The 13,458-nt window shown below is 38.2% G+C and overlaps 1 pseudogene; it reads right to left on the bottom strand.

Annotated features, from left to right (window-relative positions):
* Nucleotides 1-9,094, bottom strand: part of LOC149128626 (E3 ubiquitin-protein ligase TRIM13-like) — a 41,353-nt pseudogene extending 32,259 nt beyond the window's left edge.
* Between the last annotated feature and the right edge of the window lie 4,364 nt (nt 9,095-13,458).

Genomic DNA, 13,458 nt, shown 5'->3' with positions numbered 1-13,458 from the left:
CTGAGCAAGCAATCCTGTGGTCTCTCGATTTGAGTGCTGGTTAGTCAACAATGGGTAAGATCCCCTGGGGGACAACCTAAGACAGGCACAGCTGTGTACAGAGACCACTTGGAAACAGGGTCAACAATTATATGGCCAAAATTCATGCCTCTCATTGCTCAAAAATAAACAAAAATGGGGAAATGTGATGGAATGAGAAGGCCATGCCAAGATGGCCACTGGCAAGTGAGCACCAGTTACTCAGGAATGGCTTTGAAACCCACCTGGCAATGGAGCCTGCCTGGCAACAGGCTGTGATTGGTTAGGGCATAAACTGCCCCTTGACCAGATTGGCTGCCTTGGCTATATAAGCTGTTGTACCAACTGAAATAAATGAGTCTGCGGGCTGCTCGCCTCTGGCCTGCTTTCACCCGACTCCCGGGGTCTGTGTGGTGACTCCGCCACTCTTGCCCCCACCATGCTCCTCCTCTCAGGAACAAATCCTCACAGAAGACATCAACAGCAACACCACTTCTTTTAAACATACCAATTATTCTCCACATAGAATATAGTTTACTCGTCAGTGATGTTCCAGCTACGGCATTTGTTCTATTCTAAATATTCATTCTCTTATGATATGGACAGGCTTTCTTTATCAAAAATTTTCACATTTGTTCTGTTTTAGTATCCTTTACACCCTCAGTATATTGCTCTCCTTTTCCACTGTACTATAATATTAGGAGAAACTAAGCCATTCTGTCGATATTTTGTTTAGAATTCTGTTAAATTAAATTTGTTATTTCATTTCTCATAAGTTTTTCTTGAGACCAGTGCTGTGGTGCTGTGGGTTAATGCCCTGGTTTGAAGTGCCAGCATCCATATAGGGACCAGTTTGAGACCCAGCCGCTCCACTTCCAATCCAGCTCTTTGCTATGGCCTGGGTAAACAGTAGAAGATGGCCCAAGTCCTTGGAACCTGCACCCATGTGGGAGACCTGGAAGAAGCTCCTGGCCCCTGGCTTTGAACCATCACAGCTCCAGCCATTGCAGCCAATCGGGGAGTGAACCATTGGATGGAAGACCTCTCTCTCTCTCTCTCTCTCTCCCTCTATCTCTATCTCTCTTTCTCTGCCTCTCCTCTCTCTGTGTAACTCTGACTTTTGAATAAATAAATCTTTAAAAAAAGAGAACATTTTCTCATTCTGTTGGTTGTATCTTCACTTTGCTGAGTGTTTCTTTTTTAAGATTTATTTTTATTTATTTGAAAGAATTACAAAGAGAGGTAGAGATAGAGAGGTTCTTCCATCTGCTGGTTCACTCCCCAGATGGCTGCAACAGCCATAGCCATGCCAATCTGAAGCCAGGAGATTCCTCTGGGTCTCTCATGTGGGTGCAGGGGCCCAAGCACTTGGGCCATCCTCCACTGCTATCCCAGGCCACAGCAGAGAACTGGCTTGGAAGAGGAGCAGCCAGGGCTAGAATCAGTGCCCATATGGGATGCCAGTGCTTTAAGCCAGGGCTTTAACCTCTGCGCCACAGCTCTGACCCCCTTGCTGAGTATTTCTTTTGCAGTGCAAAAGCGTCTCAGTTTGATGTAATCCCATTTATCAAATTTGGCTTTGATTGTGCTTCTGGAGTCTTCTCCAAGAGTCTTTGCTTATGCCAACATCTTACAGTGTTTCCCAATGTTCTCTAGTAATTTGATGTTATGGGGTTGTAGATTTAGGTCTTTGATTAATTTTGAGTGTATTTTTGTGTAAGGTAGGAGTCTCATTTTATATTTTTGCATGCCTAGATCCAGTTTTCTCAGAATCACCATTTGTTGAAGAGTTTGTCTTTGCTCCAGGAATTTATTTTAGCTCCTTTGTAAAAAATAAGTTGGTTGTAGATGTGTGGATTGATTGCTGCATTTTCTATTTTGTTTCACTGGTTTACACATTTGCTTCTCTACCAGTACCAGGCTGTTTTGATTATAATTGCCTGTAATATGTTTTTTTAAGATTTATTTTTTTTGAAAGTTGGAGTTACACAGAGAGAGGAGAGGCAGAGAAAGAAAAAGGGAGGGAGGGAGGGAGAGAGGGAGAGAGAGAGAGAGAGAGAGAGAGAGAGAGAGAGGTCTTCCATCTGCTGGTTTACTCCCCAATTTTCTTTAATGGCTGGAGTTGCACTGATAGAAAGCCAGGAGCCAGGAGCTTCTTCCAGGTCTCTTACATGGGTGCAGGGGTCCAAGGACTTGGGCCATCTTCTACTGCTTTCCCAGGCAAAACAGAGAGCTGGATCAGAAGTGGAGCCGTGGAGACTCAAACCAGTCCCATGTGGAATGCCAGCACTGCAGATGGTGACTTTACCCACTATGCCACAGTGCTGGCCCTTGCCCTGTAATATGTCTTGAAATTTGGTATTGTGATGCCTTTGTTTTGTTTTTGTTATTGTTGGAGAAGATTATTTTAGTTATTTGAGATCTCTCGTGCTTCCATATGAATTTTACCATAATTTTTTCTAGATCTGAAAATAATGCCATTGATGCTTTTTTTAGGATTACATTGAATCTCTAAATTGCTTCCAGTAGTATGGATATTTTCGTGATGTTGATTCTTTCAATTCATGCTCATCAATAACTTTTTTCATTTTTAGTGTCTTCTTCCATTTTTTCTTTAATGTTTTGTAATGTTCATCATAAAGATCTTTGATATCCTTGTAATCAAGGATATCATTGCTTTCCAAGGTATTTAATTATTTTTGTAGCTATTATGTTTGTATTTCTTGTATGTTCATTAAACCATGCCATTCTGCAATCCATTATCCAGTTCCATATCCACTTCCACATGTTTAAGTAGTTGTTAAAAAATTACCCTGAATTTTATGCTACCATGTCTCTAATTGCTGAGGATACCATAGGAAGATACCACATATGATCTCAGTTACACAAAGTAAAATTATTATTCACAGTTCTGAAAGCTGGAGTTCCAGTATCAAGGTGCTTGCTTCCTTTTTTTCTGGTGATGGGTGTCTGTGGACTCAAGTTTTCTTGCTGAGTCTTTATATGGCTTTTCCTCGGCATGTGCATGCAGAGGAGTAATGCTCTCTTTTCCACTTTTTATAGGTCCGCTACTGCTAACAAGAAGGCTACACCTCTGTTGCTAACTTTTAACACTGATTACATTCCAATGACCTCATCTACTAATGTCAACATGGTGAAGGGACAGCTTATATATGAGGTCACTAAAAAAATTGATGAGAAAGTAAAAGTAAAAGATAACTTTATTTTCATATGGATAGTTTTGAAACTAAAATATCACATATTTTTCATGAACTTTTAAAAATTATGTACATAGGCTTAAAACACTTAGAGCATAACAAACATTTTAAATTACTTCTTCCACAAATGTATTTAAGTGGTTTCATGTTTGTGGGAGACATAAACATTATGTTTATCACATCCAGGAAATACATGTTTGTGATAATTATAATAGGAGATTCATGAAGCTTATGATAGAAAGCTAGGGCAGGATTTTAAAGCATGTCATTTAATAAGATCAAATGCTACTAGGGTATCATGTTGTCATTGAAAATATCTATGTCCAATATTGTAGCTTCATCATTAGTTTGAACCTGTAACTAGGTCTGTTTTGCCTTAATTATCATTCTAGGTGAAAAATCTTTTCCTAGCAAGGCTTGAGTTAGCCAAAACCAATGGGATTTATGTCACACCCTTTGTCACCTTTGATTGCTTACCTATAAGCTTTGAGCTTCTGGACTGCAAACTCATGCATATACCCAGAAAAACCATAATAGGAGAATCTAATTTAAATAGCTTTTATTGATTGGTGTTGGCTATTGATGCCTACAACATTGTCAGTGGGTCAGAGAGTAGACATTGGAGGCCACCCTCTGGAAAGTGGACTATTCCAGAATCTGGGTTTGGTTCCACCATATATTGAGAAAGCCTCAGTATGCATGCTGAGATATTAATGTGTTACTTCAAAGCCCAAAGTCACAGTAGACAACTGGGTGTGGAAAGTCACAGGCTCAGTGCTTATAGAAGGTGCTACTTCCAGGAGAGCACAGGAGGTAGGCAGTAAATTTTATTTCACTGGTATCATGGTTCCAAGGGAGAGTCTCTAACTTCATAACATTTGAGAACTAGTGGTTGTCATAGAATATTTAGAGAACTCAGAAAACAGAAGAGAATGTTGTTGAGGCCCCAAAAGTGAACAAATCTGAGAGCAATGAAGACTGATTTTCATTTAGATTGATCCTAGAGTTTTTTTGCTAGGGGCCCTGGTTAGCATGTAATGATTTGTAAAATATCATCATGAAGATTAATCAAAATTTATGAATAAGGCATACATTGCCTTATTACCAAGATGCCTTGTAACAAAGTACCTTGTTACCAAAAGGTATCAGATTGTATGAAATGGATCTCCTTGGGTGAGGATGTCATTAGTATGATGTTATACCTGTGTCCATTATGTAAGGTGGATGCAGTTAATATCTTTGAAAATGTTGTGAATTATGACCAGGCTGTTGAGATGTCCCGTGTGTATCTTGATGAGATATACTATGGCCATTCAAGGTAAAAGCAAACAGACTGAGTCTATAATAGATAAAGATAAAGCACTGAAGAATAAAGATAATAGATAAAGATAAATATATATAAATAATAGATAAATATATGCAATATATAATAGATAAATATATATAATATAATAGATAAAGATAAAGCACTGAAGAATAAATTGGCCACATTCTCAATGGATGACAACTGATTTAATTATTGAACAGAATAAAAATATTTGCTATAAGATATGGAGCATAATAGATGACAAATAGCATTAAGATTATAATCCACCATGAAGTGCCATTTATTCTTTCTAGGTTTTGCAAACAGGCAACATTGAACTATGAAATGTGGAAGAAGAGGCATAATCACCCCTATGTTAATTAGGCCTTCTGTAATACATTAAATTTTTCTTTTTTAAAAAAGATTTATTTATTAATTTGAAAGGCAGAATTACAGATAGGCAGAGAGAGAGGGAAAGAGAGAGTAAGCTCTTCCATTCACTGGTTCACTCCTTAGACAGCTGCAACAGCTCCAGCTGTGCCCATCCAAAGCCAGGAGCCAGGAGGTTCCTTCAGGTATCCCACATGGGTGCAGGAGCCCAATGACTTGGGTCATGTTCTGTTGCCTTCCCAGGCCATAGCAGAGATCTGGATGGGAAGTGGAGCAGCTGGGACTCAAATTGGCACAATATGGGATGCCAGCATCACAGATGACAGCTTTACATGCTATACCACAGTGCTGGCTCCTAATGCATTTTAAAAAAAAGATTTCTTTATTTGAAAGGCAGAGGTACATAGAGAGAAGAACAGAGACCTTTTATCCTCTGATTTGCTCCCCAAATGGCTGTAGTGGCCATGGCTGGTCTGGGCCAAAACTAGGAAAAAGGAGACTCACAGGGTTCTCTCACATGCGTACAGGGGCCCAAGTACTTGGGCCATCTTTCACTGCTTTCTCAGACACATTAGCAAGGAGCTGGATTGGAAGAGGAGGAGCCACATCTTGAACTGGCACATATATGGGATGGTGGCTATGCAGATGGTGATTTAATCCTCTACGCCATAACACTGTCCCCATGTAATACATTTCACTTCTTGAATGATTTAATTTTTTTTATATTGGTCAATTTTATTTAACTTAATTTGGGCTTTATAGGGTCCCATTTTATCTAGCCAATTTGTCACTTCCAAAAATTGCTTTAGATTTATTACTCATGCAATTGGAATCTCAGCCACCAATGGGACATTTGGTCACATTGAACTGCGGAAAATTGAAGCAGTGTTAAAGTGAAGTGACTAAGTGATGTCCTTGTTTTATATTTATTAATTATTTTAAGAGTAAAAGTGACACTCTAAATTTATTGTAATGCCTAGTTAAGATTCTGATTTCATCCACACCATTCATTACACCCATAAATCTGTAGATATATGGCTTTTTAGAAGCTGTGAAAGGTAATTTAGATCTTATGTTGTAGGAACACAGAATTCAATTAGTGTCATTTTTATATTTTTATCTAAAATAAATTTTAGATTTCTAATTATTTCAGAATATGGGGCTTTCAAAAATATATACATATACATGGCTAAGTTACTATTTTTTTTGTATTTTCTTCCTGTTTCTAGTTTATTTTTTCCTGGACAGTTTTTGGTTCACAAAAAGTTTTCTTAATTTGGAAGTCACAGTGACTAAATGGAAGACAGATATATAGAAATCTTTTATGGCAGATTCACTCCTAAAATGGCCACATGGCCAGAGCTGAACCATGCCAAGTCCAGGAGTCTGGAACCCCATCAAAAATCTACTACGTAGTTGGCATTGGCCCAAAAAGTTGGGCCACTCTTACTGCTTTTTAGTCATATTAGCAGGGACTGAATTACAAACATTACAGGTGGGACTTAACTAGTATTCTGATATGAGATGCCAACATCAGAAGTGTTGCCTTAACCTAGTGTGCCACAACACCAGCTGTGATTTTTTTTATTTTTTTAATCTTTTGGGTTTTTTTTTTCTTTTCTTTCCTTTTTTTCCTAGTTTTTTATTTAGACACATAAAGCCACTTTTTTTTTTCTAATACCACGCTGTGTGAATCTTCCAGGCTTTTGCAGCTAACACAGGAAGAAATGAGAATGTACCACTTTGCCATAGTCTCCATAATATATTGCCCCAGTTGGGATAGTCTCTCATCTTCCATAGCTGTTTACATTGGAATTCCAAGTTCAAAGTGTAGATGTGATTTCTTTTGGGGCCTCTTTACCTGATTTCCAATCAGCCACCATTTTGCTATGTGCTTGCATGGTACTTCCTCTGTCTTTGTGCATCCCTAGTGTCTTATAAAGACCCCACTCATTTGAATTAAGGATTCACCTCATGATATCATTATAATTTAATTACCTAATAAATGGTTTTATTGGTAAACAGTTTAATTTGGGATTAGTGTTTCAAGATATGAATTTTGAGAACAAACAATTCAGCCCAGAACAATGAACAGGGACCCAGTGCTCTGTCTCAGAGGCAGGCAGTTCTAAGGAGGACTAAGTATTTGAAGTTAGGAGTAGGGCTCCTCACAGCATTTTCAATACAATCACCATCTTATATGGGCACCTGCATGAACACACATACACACACAGACACTTACACTTATATACACACACACAAACTAGCATGGGATGTCTAAATGTTTTGTACAGGTAAAATCAATATAGTATCTGATAGGATGAAAATTAGGGAACAATTAAATGTGATGAGAAGTAGAAAAATGGTAATAAAATCTGCAGTTACACAAACATATATCACTCTCTTTGTGTTTACCACAGCAGCTGTATTATATACATTTTTATAGATTTAACACAAAATATATATTAGTACTCAGTTCATTGATAAGCAGCTTGAAATTACAAGCTCTAGTCATAGTGTGAGAGGTATAACATTGATTCAGACAGAGAAATTGAGTTGACAAAGGGAAGTCAGCAACAATTGAGTGTGACTTTCCCACTTTTTCTCTTCTCAAAGATCCCCATTGAATCTATATCTCCAACTTCAAAATAAACAACTCCAGCTGGCACATTGTGGGGAATCTCACAGGAGTCCCAAGAGTTACAGAACACCACTAGCCCAAAAAAAAAAAAAGAGAAAAAGCAAACCAAGATGGAGTTACTTAAGCTAAAGCTACTAAGCACCAGGAACTGTCCAGACCTTCTGCCAGAAACAGACACAGCTGGTAAGCACGATAAGGACAAGGAAACATTACATCATTAAGAAGCAGCCAACCAGCTGGCAACTACATTACTTCACCCACTTTACCGTATCACAATTGCGTACACTCAGAAGGCTTCTATTGCACCATTGGCCACACCCAAAAACCAACTTCTGATTGGTGACACCCAAAAAGGATGGGCCTGTGATTGGTGACACCCAAGATCACAATCACTGCCCACCTACGCCAGAGGGGGGATAAAAATCAAGCCTCACAACTGCTTTCCATCCTCTTGGGGAACAATGGCTTATTGCAAGTGATGGCTGAGTGGGTCTGCTGCATCTTTCCAAAGCTCTGCCAGATTGTTCACTGGCCAAAACTGCTTGCTACTCCACTGGACCCGACCTTGTCTAGACGTCCTAGCTGCTGCCAGAGCTGACATTGAGGCAAGACCAAATTTCTACCCAACCCCATCCCACTCATAAGACTGAGAAGCTAGTATTAATTTCTAGTCATTTTATGTATTAGGAGTTGGCTCTGCAAAGTCCTGTTGAGTTAAATGTGAAGTTAAGCTTATTTTTTCCAATTTTGTAACTTATAGCTGTGTTGTTATCAGTGATTGTATATATATTTTCATTTGCTTGAAGTTGAACAGTTTTATTAATCTATTTTGTTGTTATGTTTTGTCCAAAGTAGTTTGTCCATTTAATATCTGGAAGGTTATAACTGGGAATATTTGTTAATCATATATTAATTCATGGGAAGCAAATAATAGCAATGGATGGCATCTAGTCTGTCGTATTTTGACTATTATTAATAAGTCCTGGTACATTTAATCCAAAAAAGCAGTAATTAGTGATCTGTGTACATAGGGATATTTGTTTATTGTCTAGTCCATAATATATTTTTGTTTGAAGACTTGTGGGATGGTTTGTGTTAGTACTACAGGGTATGTCCAAAATTTAGTTCTTAGTGCAGTAATTTTCCATGAGTCTTCTATGCTTGTGAGATATTTATTACTGCCAGGTCCCAGTTGTTATTGTGACCTTTTATTTTAAGCTCTCCATTATATGGCAGGTTTGGAAAATCGACCATGCATAAGATTGTGGTGTTTGTGTTGTTGTATTGTCTTATAGTATCTTCTGGCCATGGAAGTCCATATGGGAATGGTTTTGATTAAGTTGAGGATGAAAATCTAGGATGTCTCACTGGCAGTGTTGGTCCTTTATCTTGGTTTGTCTCAGTTGAAGTGGTTGAAGTAGAAGAAATAGTATTTTCTTTCTCCTCTTCTTCTGTTTGTTTTCCCTCTTGTTGTTTATATTGTTGTTTGCCATAGTCCTCACAGCCCTCATCATCCCCCATGTCCAGTTGGTACCAGAATTGGTTCCAGGGCCTGGCGCTGTGGCATAGTGGGTAAAACTGCTACCTGCAGTGCCAGCATCCCATATAGGTATAGGTTTGAGTCCCAGCTGCTGCACTTTCAATCCAGTCTCTGCTATGGCCTGAGAAGGCACTAGAAGATTGTCCAAGTCCTTGGGCCCCTGCACTCACATGGGAGACCCAGAAGAAGCTCCTGGCTCCTGGCTTCAGATCAGTTCAGCTCAAGCCACTGTGGCCAATTGGGAAGTGAACCATTGGATGGAAGACCTCTCTCTCTCCCTATGCCTTTCTTTCTCTAACCCTTTCAAATAAATAAATAAATAAAACTTAAAAAAAGAATTGGTTCCAGGCTGACAAGTTTAAAGTTCATAGCGTTTTGGCAATAAAACTGAGACATGTTGTGTCACTGTATCCTCTTGATCTGTCTATTTGATACCTTTATAGAGTTCAGTTATTTTTGTAGAAATTCATGGGTTTCATTTACTTTTAACACTTACATTATGTCATTTCCTACTATCTACCTGTAGTATGGTTATATTGATTTGGATGCCATAACTTGTCTCCATATTTCCATTTTTTCATATGTATGTGGGTCAGCTGAAGTTAGTTCTGGTGTATCAAAGTGTGTGTAGCACCAGATGCTATATCTTCTATTTGCTTTGTAGTATTCTTTGCATTGTCTGTATAAACATATTAACTTAAATGGAAGCATAAGGCATATTTGGCATTGAAGTTATTAATGTTATAAGAGATGATTTTGGCAAGCTATTTATGATCAAAATATCTGGCAATTTTGGTAATATTTTCATCAAGATTTTTCCAGATTGTCAGTATGATTGTAGGTTGGAGTACTAGGGTTGGTGGTGAAATACTTGGCGGGGGGAGAAGCTTTGGGATTGTGATTTGAAGAAATTGATGGATAATATAAGAGATGATAAGGAATTCATATTATTCTGTTTCTGTCTCAGGTTGTAAGCAGTAGTAAAGTTTGTCAAGATGTCTTCTCATTGAGCATGCCAATAATTGGTATAAAATGGTGAGATGATGAATATTTAATTGTGGAAGTAGGTCATCGATATAGGTTATTATATTTTTGATGAACGGTTCTTGATTTGTATCAATGCTATCTATTTCATCATCAATCAAGATTATGCTTTCATTGGTTTTATCTGTTTCCATACACTATTGGGCTCTTTTTTTCACATTCCTGGATTGTGTATCCAGCTAGGAATTGATCTGGTGTAAAAGGTGATGAATGGAATCTTTGTATAAATCCATCTGGGCTCTGCAGGTCTACCATATATGTATATGGGTTTGTAGTGATTATAGTCCAGTTATTAATATCCATTTATTTTTATTCTTTTAAGGTTTAAATCAAACAGAAGGTGCAGTTGGAGATGAGCTTTCTCTACCAGTCACTGCTGTTCACTCACTGTTCATAAAATGTTAATATCAAGACAGGACAACTGCAGTAAAGATTAAACAGGTTGTATATATTGTAGAGAGTAAGGTTTTGAAGAATCTTGAAGTTGATTTCATGGGGTTGCACAGGCAGATTAGCATCCCATCATCAGGATAGATCAATGTTATTGAATGTTAATGTTAATGTCTGTGTCAGTGTAAGTGTTGAAGATGTTGGACTCAAACTCTGAGGTTGGACTCTTGTCCAGGATACTCACAAGGACGTCTAGTAGTTGGTTGTCATAAATCCATCTGAGGGCAGCAATGGTTTTAGTGAAGGTAGTGATGGCTTGTATTGTTGATGGATCCAGGTTGGGTTGGCAATTCGCAGGCATGGTGCTGTTCCAGATAAGCACAAGAGTTTTGACCTAAGTTTACAGAAATATTAGTTGATCTCTCCTTGGGAGTTTTAATAGTCCTTTTTTGCCTGTGGTCCAGTATGTATTTCCTGGTCCACTGGCTATAATTTCTTGTCAGGATAATGTTTGATCCTTAAGTGTTTTTTTTAAATTAACTTAAAAGGTTTAACTTTGTGTTTTGAATTTTCTTATGGTGTTACTTCTAACTTAAAATCTTCATTGAAGTAATTAATATTCCTGAATAACTCATTTTAATCCTTTAAAATTATGCTTGATATTTCCTACAAAAACAATTTGTTGGCCATCAATGGATTATACTTCCCAGAGAGGAAAATTATTCTAATACATTTAATGGATTAGTATAGCTGGAAAACAGAGTATTCTTTAATAACTTTGTGAATATTTAAAATTGTACTATCTGATATTTCTTTACCCAAAAGTTCCTGAAATTCATCTATTCATCAGCTCAACTGATTTTCTGTATATATCTAACAAAACTTTTTTTAGATCTGCACTTAATTTCTGGTTTCTCCCACAAATTAGGCAATTAGACAAAATAAGAGTGTCAAAGATCTCCTACTTTTCCTCCTTTTCCTGTCTAAATAAGAATAGTCATGAAATTATTATCAAATTCTTGTCAATCTGACTAGTAGTGTCATGGGCATTGATGCTTGGCCCACAGCAATTGGTAATTTTTGGTTTTTAAGTACAATGTGTGAATTATGCTGTTCAAATTTCTGTACCATCTCTGATCTGGTAATTGCCTTTCAGTGACTTTATTCTACAAATTGGGAGACCTCAGTCTTGAGCTTCCATTTTAAGTAACTTCACCTCAGACCCAAAAGCAAATTATTACTTAGTTCTCAGCATCATACAATTTAAACAGAAAATGAAGTTGCAGACACTAATGAGCTAGAATGGTACCATGAAGTAGTGGATTCCCTTGTCCTTTCCAAGAGTTTTTGCTCCCTATGGTGGTAGCCACATACCTCTGACAATAGGAGTTGCACATTTTGTAACTGCAGTTGAAGATTCTAAGGTGAGTCCTGAGAAGAGAGGAAGTGGAAAGGCCATACTCAATTGTTGTTGATTGGACTTTAACAAATAATTTTCTCTCCTTGCATCTTAAATGTACCTTCTGAGTAATGACTGGCAATTGTAATATTGAGCACTTAGTCAATAAGAGAGCTCTAATACTTGATTAGCACTAAAAGAAGAATGAAAAATATAGTTATTGTGATATGAAGAGAATGATAACCACAGAGTGAAACTGACTAATTTAGGATCCCAAAAGGACTAAAATTTGAGGTCAATTTTCAGCTATTTGGAGGTTCCATGATGGTGGAATAGAGAGGAAGCTTCCTGCTCCAGCCCAAGTGAAGATAGTTTAAAAAAAGTGGAGACAGTGTAGTCTCAGAGAAGACTTAGGGAAAAAATGAGAGAGGAAATTATGGAAATTAGAGGGATATGGTGGACCTATGTGGAGTTTGTGGGTGCCCAAAGTTTGGGACTCCAATAGCTGAGAATCTACACACCAGCACTGGAAAGTGAGGTGAGATCAGACCACAGAACAACAAGCCACTGGCAACAAAGTGGCAGGAAGAGCCTAGAGGGAATGAAGCCCCATAGCGAAAAGTGCATCAGCCAAACTAAAGGAGAAAAAAAAAGGACAGTATGGACACATTTCTCTCTCTCTGCTCACTTTACAAAGGTGTACTGTGACAAGCCGACAGAGCAGGTGCCATTGTGGACATATGTAACAGCTGCACCAGCTCACATCTGTGCCTGGCAATCAACTGAGTGGAAACTCCTGACTCTGGTGGGAAGAAATAACAGGGGGCTAGGATCTTGTGACTGTGTGAAGCTTCTGAACTGGGACTGTGAAAAATAACTGAGGGTGTGTGTGAGAATTCATGGTGTGGCTGGGATTTAAGCAGTCTCAGTGGGAGATGCCACAAGCTCAGGAGTTCCTGGATACCTGGTGAGAGACGTTGTTGGGGATCTGAACTTACACTGAGGACTGCACCAATCCTTTGTGTGATCCTTGGGACAGAGCAGATGAGTATTATAACCATCGTGGCTAGTGCTCAGGCACTGGTCTCCATTGAGGAGAAACGTTCAGCTGTGCAGCATATATTTACCTTCTGGTTAAAAAAAAAGAGAGAGAAGATTTAACACCCCCAAACTGGGTGTGTCACCTTAGGCATGCTCTTAACCATGGAGATCTGAACAGAGCTCTCTAGCCACACCCACTAAAGGCCTCTAGAGATTCACAGAAATCAGACAACCCACTTAACTATCGAGTCATAGTACAACAATAAAAGGTGCCACAGTGGGGGAAAAAAAAGAAACCAGTGAATATCTCCACAAATGCTGAAAAACATACACAATAATCCAAGAAACAAGAATAAGAATAAGGAAGACAACATGATGCTTCCAAAGGAAAATAACACATCAATACTAGATTATGAAGACAATGAGATAAAAGAAATGCAAGAAATGGAGCTCAAAAGATTGATCATAAGA

Source organism: Oryctolagus cuniculus, chromosome 1, assembly GCF_051225735.1.
Source record: "Oryctolagus cuniculus isolate XC-2025 breed Fujian yellow rabbit chromosome 1, ASM5122573v1, whole genome shotgun sequence".
Lineage (NCBI taxonomy): Eukaryota > Metazoa > Chordata > Mammalia > Lagomorpha > Leporidae > Oryctolagus > Oryctolagus cuniculus.
Note: the sequence above shows the minus strand (reverse complement) of the source record. Positions and strands in the feature narration are given on the sequence as shown.